The sequence below is a fragment of the Dermacentor andersoni genome, chromosome 5, assembly GCF_023375885.2.
Source record: "Dermacentor andersoni chromosome 5, qqDerAnde1_hic_scaffold, whole genome shotgun sequence".
Taxonomy (NCBI): Eukaryota; Metazoa; Arthropoda; class Arachnida; order Ixodida; family Ixodidae; genus Dermacentor; species Dermacentor andersoni.
In genome coordinates this window covers 40,874,483-40,888,423 of record NC_092818.1, presented here as the reverse complement: position 1 = coordinate 40,888,423, position 13,941 = coordinate 40,874,483, and the positions used below count along the sequence as shown (strand labels likewise).

The following is a 13,941-nucleotide window of genomic DNA, read 5'->3' as shown; positions in this document are numbered from 1 at the left end:
CTGGGCATGACGGGCTTGAGGGGAACGAAGCAGCACATGCCGCGGCCCGAGGCCACACCTGCCGGGCCAACCCTTCCTACTCTCAATATGCCCACTCCGCGTCTGCAGGGCCAGAGACTGCACCCGTCACCTACTCAGCGATCCTTCAACATCACAGGCTGTAATGCAGGGTGTACCCACCACCTCAGCCAAAGCTCACCAAAGAAGAAAGTACCACACTCAGAAGACTACAGAGTAACACTTACACCCACGGAATACTCATGCACAGACTATACCCAATGCTACAAGGATACCACTGCCCAATGTGCGATTTACCAGACACCTTGGCGCACTTGATCCTCGAGTGTCCATGGCATCTAGATATAGACGCATCGCCTTCACCGAAAGAATATAACGCCAGACAAGAAAGCGAAGACCTCATTGAAACGTGGGAGGACAAGCTCATCTCCGAGGGCCTGGAACAACAATAACACCTCGTCGACAGGGCCAAGGAGGCAGCGAGGGCCAGAGGGTTCCTGGAATGAGGAGACCTCCCACCTAGAGTAGAACTGGGATTTAAGCCGGGATACTGTTACAAAAAGAAATTTTTATTCCTCCTCCTTATCTCGACGAGCGATCCTCTAATCTGTTCCGACATTACTCACCTGGACAGGCTGTCTGATCATGCAGTTATAATAGGTCTGCTTAACTTCTCTTTAACAAAAAAGAAAACATGGCATGGCAAAGATACATGTTACGTGACAAAGAATGCCTGATGCTACTAAAATCCACATGTCAGCAGATTTACAGCTATGATTAATCATGAATAACAGTGATTATGGCATGTAATAAACCCCTATTCACAGCCTGACATAATCCTAATTCTGGTGGTGACGTAGTTCCCTAGTTATATTGTGTGCAGTCATTAAATGACATGTTTTGTTGAGTGTCCACCTAGCTGCGAAGACATCACTGCATGCCCTGACTTCCCCATGCAATCTGATATGTCTGAAATTGTTAATAATGAGTCGAGCATTTTTACCTTACTAAACAGATTAAAAAATTCATCTACATCAGGTAACAGCGAGCTTAATAACAAGCTACTCAAGAATGTGTCACAGTGTCTCAACATGCCCCCCTGGGTCCATTCTTAAGACTGGTTAGTGGCTAAAGTCATCCCATTCTATAAATCCGGAGAGTGTTTCTCACCCCTTAACTACCAATGAAAATCGTAAACCAGTACAATTTGCAAACTTATGGAACACATTATTAATTCACACGTCATCCACCATTTCGAAGATCCCAGTTGAACATTGAACTACCAGCAGAGGTTTTCATTTACATTACGACCTAACATCAAACCACCACATTTACTCCATCTTTGCAGCAGTTGGTCACTCTCTTGGCATCATCAAATGAAACCTAAATCATGCTCCTGTCAACATGCATAAACATGCTTACACTACACTAATCCACACAAAGCTCGAATACGCATCGCTAATATAGTAGTCTGGCAGGTATACATCGTTGACGAGATTGCACTTGTTCGAAACTGGGCTGCTCGCCTTCATATTTTCCAACTATTCATCTTGCACTTGCGTGTCATCATTAAAAGCACGTACTGATTTACAAGCACTATCCCTTCGCCACAAATCAGTGCGCCTTTGCCTGCTTGACAAACTTTATAATCATACTTCTCTTCACAATCATTTCTTTCAGTCACCACCTGTCGTCTTTTCATGCTGGGATCACCACCTCAAATTCAAGTGCACACCATGTCACACGTTACAATATGCATGCTCTTTTACACCCTGCACCATCACTGGATGGAACTGCTTTCCCTCTGATATTGCCACAGAATCTGACACTAAAATTTTACGACATGCTACGCACTGTTAATTAGTTGCCTTTTTTATTACATTCTTGTTTAGTTGCTTTTGTGAGTTGCTAATAAATACCTGTATTATTACCATAGTTCATGTGGGCATGCATATTTTAAACATTTGATTGTGCTGTGTGCATAACTTTCCTTTTGCAATTCTTATGATTTCTTACATTCTGTTTCCTAATAGCTAAGCAATGTTAGCATACTTTTGTTCTGTACTTTGTCCTATTATTTATTGTAACTACTACTTTGTAATCTCATTTATGTTTGTACTCCTCCCTACCCTGATATGTGATGCGCTCAACTGAATGTCTTTAGGGGCACCATTGAGCACTGCAACACTGCTGCTTTGACGTAGCAGTGTTGTGAGGTATTTTGCCACCCCAGGTAAAGTCCAAGCTACTGCACTCCTCTCCACTCTAGCACCAAATTCAGGCGCATCATATGAAGAATTTTAAGGCACATTGTAAGGCATTAGTAACTAATATGGGAAGAAAGTTGGTGCACAGGTTTCCAGGCATCACTTCATTGTTCTTTCTAAAGACAGTCATCCATAGTGCACTTGAAATTGGATATTTTACGGAATCCAACATTGTCCTTTGCCCATTGGTGAAATGTAAATGTTAAAGTGTGGTGAGGAACGACTAGGTGCGATGTGCCCATCTAGAGCTGCCAAATCTAAGTGGCCACTTGTTTCGCCTACAGCACAATATACCTCTGCTTGATTGTGTTGCTGGTCAGAAATATACATACAAAATAACAGAAGGTGCTCCTGTGCCAATATATTCACAAACGTCTTACATGATTATAAAGGTGCCATCCATTGGCATCAAAACATGGCCTGCACAACAAGCACAGTATCTTCAGCGGTAATTGTAGTGCTATATCTTGCACACAGAAATGTAGAAAAGTGTAAACAAAGCACTGTGCCAAAATTTGTCTTCTGAATTCCTACTGTGCCAACTGTGCAGATGGATGACATATAGTTTGATGTGGGAGCTAGCCCAATGCACATGTACACAAAGGAAAACGATTCACCTCTTAAACATGTGAACTGATGCCTAGGTAGGCACAATAAATTTTCGGCTCTGTATGCTTCAGTGTTATGCTAGAAGAAAACATTTTTAGTGTATTGCTGATACCATGTATACAAACCCAGGGAAAATATGGGTAAGGCGGAAATGGAAATTTAAGACGATGACCAAAACGAAAACAAGGTGAAAGCAGGAGCCAACATTTTCAACAAGTGGGCTTGTCTTCTTCAAGGTGACATATGCTTTCCTCGCCACAGTTACAGATATTAAGAATTAGTTTGGCTGATGCCCAGCCTGATACTGCGTGATTACACTGATACATATGCATACAATTGTTTATCCTTGTTCTGTGGATTGCGTTTCCCCTACTAACAACTGTAAGATATCAGTCAACGCGAGAGGAAAATAGTGTTGTACTTTGCGGAAGGTATATATATATATATATATATATATATATATATATATATAGCACCAGTGATTACGTTACGACCTTTGACGAGTCATGTGACGCGCTTGACACACCATGCTTGCCGCTAGGTTGTTGTGCTTTGAGTGCCACATGTTTCTTTGGGCACAGGTTTGACCAAGAAAGAGTTAATGCTTTGAAGTGATGTTGCCAGTATGTTATTCTACACTGCCACGACAACTCGATAATGCTCTGAAGTATATTTATTAATTTGACAGCAAGAATTTCATAGACGTTTTCTGTGGCATGAAGGAAGCAGATGCAGATCTGCATCATTATCATTATCATATATACATATTATTACTGTATTAATCATTATTATACGTTGTTGTACTGTGTGGTAGTACAATATATAGTATACTGATCAACACAATCAGTGCTCAAAGTTAGCCAGGGCTCGAGAGAGTCCGGCCTCTCTTCCATTTTCTGAGCAAGGGCTCGGCCCTGCCTTTGCAGGTGAACTGTAACACTGCAGCACCCATTCGACAAGCACTGAAGGTGATGTTATTGCCAGTAGTGCCTTATGAGGGGAAATTCCCCCTCTCCAAGTTTTGGAATAATGACTTAAATAAAAATAACGACTCGATTTACAACCTCTGTCTGAGCAGCGTGATCGTGAATGCCTTAAATTGTTGCATAATCTATAACACCCCACGCTACTCCTTAAAGAACTACTATCTGTCTCCTGATAAATTGAAACCTACTAGGAATAGCCACAAACGTAACCTTGCACCATTTCAACCACATATTAACCTATTTAAGTATACCTTCTTTCCTCATACAATTGAAAAATGGAACTTCATTACTCCCAGGTGAAACTAGGTCACTGCCTTTAGAGAAATGTTTGTATAATTTAACTTGATTCATGCTGTGTTTATTATACTGATTGTATCTTTTATTTTGAAGTTATCATCTTTCTTGAGGTGCTGAAGTATGATTTGTGCAGAGTAATATTTTGTTATATGCAGTGTACAAACCCACTCCTGTGATAGCCCAACTGGGCTGCAGTTTGTGAAAATAAAAATACATAAATGAATAAGTGATTAATCAGCTGATAGGGAATGAGCAAAGACAGGGCAACAGCTATATTGTTCTACTTCTGCATGCATTTCCCCAAGGCATTGCACATGACAGTCAACACCCTTAATTGCTCGACTAATTAAGATTCTTGACACAGCTAGCATACTGTTTCATGAGTCAGTTGAGTGTGAACCTACCTATTCGTGAATTATTGAAGGTTCACCTTGGTTTCTTAGTTTACAAATTAATTTTAATTCGTTTATTTTTGCAATAAGACTACAGTGCTATACCAAAGATGCATGTACTTTGTACACTTATGCAGTAAGCAGGTGTGAAACCATGAAATATATTCTTGTAGTGCCCTGAGGCTCTAGGTCCTTTCGGCTCCCCTTGCCACCGGTACCACTAGCTGTTACAACCAGTGGTGCGGCTGGTATGTCGATACCGCCGGAGTGCTTTATTGAGCGATATGTGTGAACGCGACACGCGCGGCTTGCCCGTAAATCCGTTTCACTTGTGAATGCCGCGTCAGCAGAAACACGCCGTTTTTTTTTTCTTTCTTTTTCTGGTAAAAATGGGGCACAACATCGAATAAACGAAGCTTTGCCTTACACGTTTACAAACGGACAAATACGAAAGAATCACCATTATGACTCATCATTGACATGTCTAATTGACCAACGATTTGGCGGCTGTCCATTGTATTTGTTAGGTTGTTAATTATGCTGTTTCTCACTGGTTAACCAAGCGAGACTGTACTAGTAGTCATGCAAGCCATTATATTTCTTGCATTTCGTGATTTGCTCGTCCGGCTCCTTTTGCCGATGAGAAGCAGCCTAATACTCGCTCCAATCCCAGCAGCAATGCTCGACAGAACGAAATATTGTCCCTCTATTTAAACCTCATTCAACCAGGTTCAGTGCCCTCAATATTGAGCCACAATATGTATCGTTTAAAGGCCGCAGGCCAGCTGACAATGAACATAAATAGGAGGGGCCAAAGAAACTAGACTAAAACATTGTTTGCAGTGAGTATTTTCTAAACAGCATGTGCCTTATATCTTAAATAAATAAATATAAAGAAATCTAGACGGACATATGTTAGAACTTTGTTTCGTTCCGTCCATATTCAAACTCTTCTAGGTGGCGCCACACAGCTCATCGAAATGCACGCGGCGCGAATTCAAATCCACGGCGAGATTTGAGCACGGGAAGCTGCTGTGTGCCGGTATGCCGGGGTAGGCTAGACGCTCAAAATTTTTGTTTGTACTTAAGAGGCAGCAGTATTTGACAGAAAATAATAATACTTTGATGCTCTTCTCACGCCTACAAGCGAGGGCGGTGTGATTAACAACACAGCGTAATGCGCAACGGTGAACGCCAACAAACTCCACCACCAACCGTACGATGCATTTTGGTAAGCATGTATTTTATTACTTGTTTGCAAAGTTTGTCGTAGGCAAACAATTTTTTTCTTTATTTCTAAGAGGATCGCATTTGGCTTCGCTATCGTGAGTCTCAGGTCGTGAACAACGGCTTCTGCGATATCCAGAACGTATTGATGTGCTCAGTGCGCATGCATGATGTAAGACGATACTACTGACATGGAATAAGCAGAACTGTGTAACCTCTATATCGTACAGGGGAGAAAAGACGCGAAGATAATATGTCAGTTAAATAAAAACGACACATCTCGTTTTTACTCGTCCTTTTGTTTTAGTTACTGTATATTTTGTTAATGTATCGTCATATGGCTTACCTGCCATGGCCGGACTTGGTGCTCACGTTCTCGCGTGCAAATGTCCCGGTTTGCTGAGGTGGCACTGTGAGCAGCGCCAGACAGGGCGCGATTCCCCCGGTTATTGAGCCCCTGGCCAAAAACGTATTTCTGGTATAGGAAAAACTTTCACAGCTATTCACTGTACCCACCGTGGTTGCTTATAGTGGCTATGGTGTTGGGCTGCTAAGCGCGAGATCGTAAGATCGAATCCCGGCCCCGGCGGCCGCATTTTGATGGGGGCGGAATGCGGAAACACCCGTGTACTTTCATTTAGGTGCACGTGAAAGAACCCCAAGTGGTCAAAATTATTTCGGAGTCCCCCCACTATGGCGTGCCCCATAATCAGATCGTGGTTTTAGTAGGTGAAACTCCATGATTTTTTTTTACATCTGCACTATGTGTCTTGATATGTTCTCCCTTGTTTAAGCGTGTTGGTACAAGCCTTACCTTAGTTTTAGCTTTAAGATTTGATCTTATTCTCTCGGTGCGTAATGCATTTATATACAACAACCGTGGATAGAAGCTGCGACTGTGAGTCGTAGCGCCTTTCCTCTCAGTTGTAGCGATTGGATGTCATTGGAAATGTGTAAGGTTGGAAATGCTTGTTTTCATCCTTCACATTCTAGAATACAAATTTATACTAGGGTAATTAAAACTTGCAAAATGCAGTGTGAAACTTAGTACTAAACTTTATTTATTCAAAGAAAATAAACAATATTTTCAATGTCCCTTTTATAATAGCATCATCGTGCACTGTGGACACTGAACTGGTTCGAAGGCACAAACTGACTGAATGCATTCTTGTCTTGTTTTAGCATAACTCAGTTTGAGTATGAGAGAAAAAGTACAGGTGACAGGATGAGCGCTAACTTTCAACTGGTTTTATTCCATGACCCTACTGCACATTATATGCCCCGCTCATAGCACACACGAGAAAAACAATTGAAACAACCTTACAAGAAGCATACGGCTGCAGTTCACTGAATGTGTGTCGACCAACTTAGAAAGTAAAGTTCCTTGTCTTATAAAGATAAGGAGGGTGTACTCACGCACATCCTAACGTATTTGGCAATGGCATTAGCCTTAATAATCTCGCGCATCAGTTGAGTGCGACTGCATCCTATGATGGCACATTCTTTAGAAGAACTAGTTTGCATCCACAAGTCTTGCATTGCATAGCAAGGGACCTACTTCATTAACTTTTATGAAAGTTGTAACTATGCTCGCCCAAGCAATCATTGATACCCCTTCCTGTCTGTCTAATGTAGATGCCTTGCTCGACAAGGAAAACTTGTATACCACAGCTCAAGTGCAATCAACGTGCCCATTCATGTCTTTTTTCCAACCAGTGTGTCAAAACATGTGTAAAATACTGGCAAACATGCAATGACCAGTGCGTCACTTCACATTTATTCTGCGATACTCTGCTATCTCAACTGCAGGTTGCCAAGAATTAAAAATTACCAGAGGGTACAACTTGAATGGTGTTCACTGTACCTTGATGAGTGTTCATGGCAGCCACTGCAAATATTTCTCATTCATTGTGCACGAATATGTTTCATTAGCTAAATTTTTAAGTTTACCTAATCGATGAGATGTGAGCGAAAACGTTTTGCATTATGGTTACAAATGGCCGGTAACAGCATTTAAACCAGCGTAGGATTTGTGAAGACTTCGTTTAACGAGAAAACGCCCGTGAAATAAATAAAAGGTGAAAATAAACTGTCCTGACCATGACAACGCTTCAGCGCACCAAATATTGCATCAATCTTTACGCAAACTTTGCCAAATAGGGGCACTCGGAATGAGCAGCTGCATTTTTTTCTCGAAATGTCAGCAATTTTGTGCTATTACAGTCCCTACCAAATGCGAAGTAGTACGATTTTGGTAACCGTTCACTTTGCGAACCTTTACAAGACTGTGCCCCAGGTTTGCACATTCGTAATATGTGCAGTGCGCTGATGACAATGTTTCCGTCTGAGACCACTCATATTACTGATGCGGGGCGCATTGTCACGTGCATTTTTAAAGAAAAATTTGCATGTTTTGTATCTTTTTTTGTCGGAAAAAAAAGACCACACTTGACCTAGGTCGTTGTAACGCTGTTATCGGTCATTTCTCGGCGTATTCCACAACCTTTGCATTCGCACCGTGTTGGATAAGTAAGGAAATAAACACTCATTACAATTGCATATTAATTGCTCGTTCACAACGGAAAAAAAAGCTTGTGTAGCACTAACATAAGCCTATCAACATAGAGTGGGCGATGTTCACGGAAAGCACTCATTTATTTTTTTCTTGGCCACAGTTAGTTGTCACATCCAGTATGTAATTTAATGGTGCTTTCCGAGAAACCTCTACCTCCTTCGTAGCTTCATGCTAAAGTAGGGTGGGGGAAAACTTATCCTGTCATGAATTTTACTTGCCTTGCAGGCTTCTGCAGAAGTGATCTGCCATAATCAAATAGTGCTCTGTAAAGTAAAATAAGGAACACCTTTTCTTCATATGCCTGTATTTCACTCATTGACCTTTACCAAGCTACTCATGTAAACATGTATTTACTGCTCCAAAACGGGCAATTCATGCTCCAGTGTGTCAAATTTGCTGCTCCCAGAGCTGCTCCAGAACTTCTTTGACTGCTTCCATCCCTGTATGAGTGGCCCATATAATATTTAACGAAATTATGGCTGGCATCCCAGAAACTTCAACATGTTAGCATCCGTCTGCCAAAGTGCCTGCATCTCAACATTTTGGTTAGAACTGATCACTTCATTTCCTGCAGGACTAAAGCTGCCTTAATATCTACAATACATTGGATACTACGTGCAGGATAAGGAATGGCTACCTGAATGCTGCTTCAAGCGGCAAGCTCTACAGCATCACTTATGCTCCTTTCCATGGGTTGGCAAGAGGAACCGTGGCACGCAACTCTACTGGCACCTGTGCTCTTCACTACCTTCAGAGGAGATGCATTGGTATGCTGTACGTATATTTGACTGTGGGTTCCAGCCGCACCTCTTGCATTGTCATTGGATGTGCAGGCAGAGAAGTTACTTATTGGGCGCACGTGTTGGTTAGAGATACAAAAAGGAAGGTGCTTCTTTGAACACCGATGACCCTGTCCTCCACTTATTTCTTTTCATTTTCTTGTTACCTTACTTTTGCTGATTATATAAAGGTCGCAAGCAATTAACCCAAGAAAAGCATCGGTGTAATTAGCTGTAGTTGAAATTGAAATGTAGAAAATATTGAAAAAAGTAATGAAAGCAGACAAAACGACCTTGTCTCAGGTGGTGACTGAACCCAGAACCTTTGCAGTACACACACGATGAGCTACCAATTGTGCTAACTTGGGTATTTATGTGTGGTATACGTGGCCCTGGGAGTGTTAGCCAGCGCCATTTAGAGCCATGGTAGGCAGATGAACATCCTTTTTTGCATGATGGTGTCCTGTAACACCGGAACTGAAGAGCGCAGGCATGTGGCTAATAAACCCATGCATGCTACTTTAAGGCATCAAGGCTGTGCGGTTTCAGTCCCACGCAAGAATGAATGAGGAGAAAAACGGGTTTCATTTTTTAAAATCACGACCATATAAAGCCAGCAGGCTTTTCTTTGATAAAAGTGATTATTCTGCCATTTCACAGGAATTATTTGCTCATTTGTCTGTTTTTGATTGTCTTTGTGAGAATTCTGATGTTGTACAAATGTGGTCTCTTTTTAAAACAACAGTTACAGAACTGACGGAAAAGTACGTACCGAGTGTCCATTCAGTTGGGCTGAAAAACTAAGAAACCATGGGTGAAGCCTAGTATTCTGAGGTTAATAAGGAAAAGAAGAGTGTATAACGCATTCAAAAGAACAGAAAGCAGTTATCAGTTTAAGAAGCAGGTCGAAGTAACTAATGAATATAAAACTGAAATTCACATTGGAAAGGGTCAGTATTCAATCGACTTAGTGATAATTAGAAAACAAATCCAAAGCTTTTTGGGAAATACGTAAGAGGATGCGGTTCTGACTCAAAGGGAGTAAATGAAATTGTTCAACATAATAAGGTCCTATCCGATGATACAGCTAAGGCAGCTTGCTTTAATGATTTTTTCATTCTGCATTCTTGCCCAAAACAACCTTTGGAAAATTTCATGTGGGAGCTGAGCCATTAATGCAACCTGTCGACGTCAGTGTTGGTGGTATCAAATCATTCGTAGAAAGTACAGATGAAACTAATGCCCCCGGGCCAGATGGTAGTTCTCCCAGCATAATGAAGCGCTGTGCCTGGCCAATCGCATCCTACCTATACCTAATCTACACTAAATCTCTTTCTACTGGAGTGCTGCCGAATGATTGGAAAATGGCACATGTAGTTACGGTTCATAAGGGTGGTCCAAAAAAATATGTAAACAATTATAGGCCTATCTCTTTAACATCCATTTCCTGTAAGATGTTAGAGCATATTTTGCACAAAGAAATAATGAAACATTTATTACAACACAGATTATTAATTGATAATCCACATGGTTTTCGCAAGGGACTGTTCTGTGCAACACAGCTAATTGAATTCTATCACGACTCAGTGGCTCAGGTGGATGAGAACGGGCAAACAGATTGTGCCTTCTTAGATTTTCGAAAGGCGATTGACACGGTTTGTCACTCGTTGCTCCTTCAAAAACTTCATGAGGCAAATGTTAATCAAGAAGTGTGTAACTGGATTGCCAATTACTTGTTGCAGTATCGGCAATGCGTAATACTGAACGGTGCTACTTTCCTTGGGTCGAGGTCACATCGGGAGTTCCTCAAGGGTCTGTTTTAGGGCAGCTGTTGTTCTTAGTTTATATTAACGATATTCCTGTCGGGATATCTTCGTGATTACGCTTGTTTGCCGACGACTGCGTAGTGTATAGAAATATAAAAATGAACCGCACTCCATCGGTGTGCAGGTTGATCTTACTAAAACTGTCTCATGGTGTGAGAAGTGGAAAATCCAACTAAATACAAAAAATGTGTTTATCTGTCTTTCACGAAAAGAAAATCATAGAAACCCGTTATTGTTTGAACACTGATATTATTGACCAGCAACATATGTATAACTATTTGGGTGTGACGTTTTCAAGTGATTCTTCTTGAAACGCACATGTGAGTACTGTAGTTGCAAATGCTGCCAGAGCGCTAAATTTTATTTAGCGAAATTTGAAATCTTCACCTTTTGCCCTAAAAGATACTGCTTAAATTTGATTCGTTCATCTGAGCTTGGAGTATGCATGTTGTGTTGGGACCCTTGTCAGAAAACCTTGATCGACCAAATTGAGAGAATACAAAACAGAGAGGCAAGGTTCGATCATGGGCGATACAAGCGAGTGGAGAGCTGCACTGCAATGAAAAGTGAGCTCGGATGGGAAGCGCTCTCGTCTCGCCGAAGGAAACTGCGACTAAAATTGCTATTTCGCACATGTAATAACAATACAGGAATTATAGAGATACTTATTTTAAACCGCCGCACCATGTATCTAAGAGAACAGATCACGACTTTAAAATTCGAGAATGCCGAACTAGAACGAACTTTTATGCTATCATTTTTTTGCCCAAACTGTAACAGAGTGGAGTCGATTATCTTGTGACCAAGTGTGCTGTGTGAATGAAGATGTGTCTTTTTCGAAGTTGTAACCCCCCTGCTTGCACGCCCCCGGGCAAAGCGGGGTATCTCTGAATAAAGAATAAAGGCACTGAAGCCAAGAAAAGCATAGGGGTAACTAGCTGTGGTTGAAACTGAAATGTTGAACTGGCTCTGCGGCCATCTATCAAATTTCACCGCAATGCATTATCGTAACTCAATGCGCAGCACGTTTAAAAATTATAATTCAGAACACTGCCGGAATTTCAACAAATGATCAGTTAGCAAGAATGAGAGTGCACGCCTTTCTAATATTCTGTGCATTTATGGCACTTATTTGTAACTTTTCTGCTGTGTTATATCAATGTTTTAATTCGGACCAAAACCGTCCTACAAAGTAGCAAAGAGGTCACATTCTAGTGGCGTAAATGTGGGTGGTAATGAGAGGGCAAATCGTCTTGACGTTGTTAACTGAGAGTTGTTTAAACTTGGGCAGCGTTCCGAAGTCTACTTCTTTTGAAGTAGCTGACCATTGAGTTACGCTGGTGCACTGTGTCGTGTGAGCTGCTGCAATGAGATGGCGCTACGTACACGGTCATGTAAGATGCAGAACTATGCCTCGGGGAGAGTGGACCGGACCATGTAAGCCGAGCCGGCATGTAGCCGTGCATGTTTCGCATATGCAACCTTGTAAACAGTCCCCAGTTAACACTTGTGTTTCGTCAATCACGCATGCTCGTCATCCGGCCACGACATGGAGGCAGTGGTTGGATATTCGACAACGCTGTGAGAAATGCACCACGCAAGTAGAACTCTACACCTGCAGCGCAGTGCGGTGAATACGAAACTTTGCTACCCATGGCTTCGCCTACAGTGTCCACAGCCTAGCCGCAGCTCCGCTCAACTAGTTCGTCGTCGAACTGCCGAAAAAACTTGATTTTTGGCGACCAAGGAGTGGAAACAGTGGTTCACGAGATGGGAGTGCTATAGAGCCATCTCCAGACTAAAGAAGCTATACGACGAGACGCAGGTGAACACACTCATTTATGCCATGGGTCGTGAAGCCGAAGACGTCCTAGCCCTGCACAGGCTCTGTGATGCTGAGAAACTCGACTACAACACAGTAATGCAAGTGTTCATAAAACATTTCCTGCCACAGATGAACGTGGTATATGAGTGTGCAAAGTTCAACAGCCGGAAGCAAGACGTGCACGAGACAGCCAATATGTTCATCATCGAACTCTTCAGACTAGCTGAAGCCTCTGAGTACAGTGTCCTGAAAGAGGAACTGATTTGTGATAGACTCGTGGTTGGTCCCACAGACACGAAGGTAAGTGAGAAGCTGCAACTTAACGCTGAGCTTACTCTGGAAGCCGCTGTCAATGCTGCTCACAACACGGTGACAATCAAACAGCAGCAAAAGGACCTACGGCCACAGCTACAGTAACTTGAAGCTGTAGATACCATGCACAGCTTCTCAAAGAGCAAAGGAAAGTCAAATAATTATCGAAAGAACCAGCGTGACCAAACTGCACAGACATTCAAGTCCATAGGGTTCATAGGGTTCAACAGAACACCTATGGTTCACCATCACACACTATGTGCCCAGCGAATGGCAAAACATGCAGTGCCTGCAGTATATAGAGAGGAACACTGCTGCCGTATGCTTTTCTGCTTCCAAAAAGCAGAACAAAAAGCACATACCAAGCTGTTTTGGAAGAGGTTTACTTGGACAATTATCTGACCAGCAGGATCCTGGGCCATGGAAGATCAATGTGATGGTCAATGGCTTGCCAATGAAGTTCAAGGTAGACACTGGCGCAAATGTAACTGCCATGCCAACAAGCCTCTACGAAAAACAAGTCATGGGCAACCTGAAGCAAGCGAAGGAATAGCTGCTCAGAATGGGTAGGACCAAAATAGCAACGGTTGGAGTCTTCACTGTGACCCTGTGCTGAAATGGCTGGTTGTGTCAAGAATTCATGTAATTTATGTAAAGTGCTGCATGACGCACTTTTTGACATCCCGCAATCAAATCCTTCAATGTCCTCCAAGTCTCCTAGAAGTAGCAGAGTCAGCAGGAAGGTCAGCGACCCAGCCAACATCTTATGCCTCTACCTCTACCTGGCTACAGACCTGGGCCTTCTCAAGACCGATTAAAATATATTGC

At 42.2% G+C, this 13,941-nt stretch overlaps 1 pseudogene; it reads left to right on the top strand.

Moving 5' to 3' along the window:
- The window catches only part of LOC126530082 (uncharacterized), a 50,138-nt pseudogene extending 36,472 nt beyond the window's left edge, over positions 1–13,666 (top strand).
- Positions 13,667–13,941: the final 275 nt, after the last annotated feature.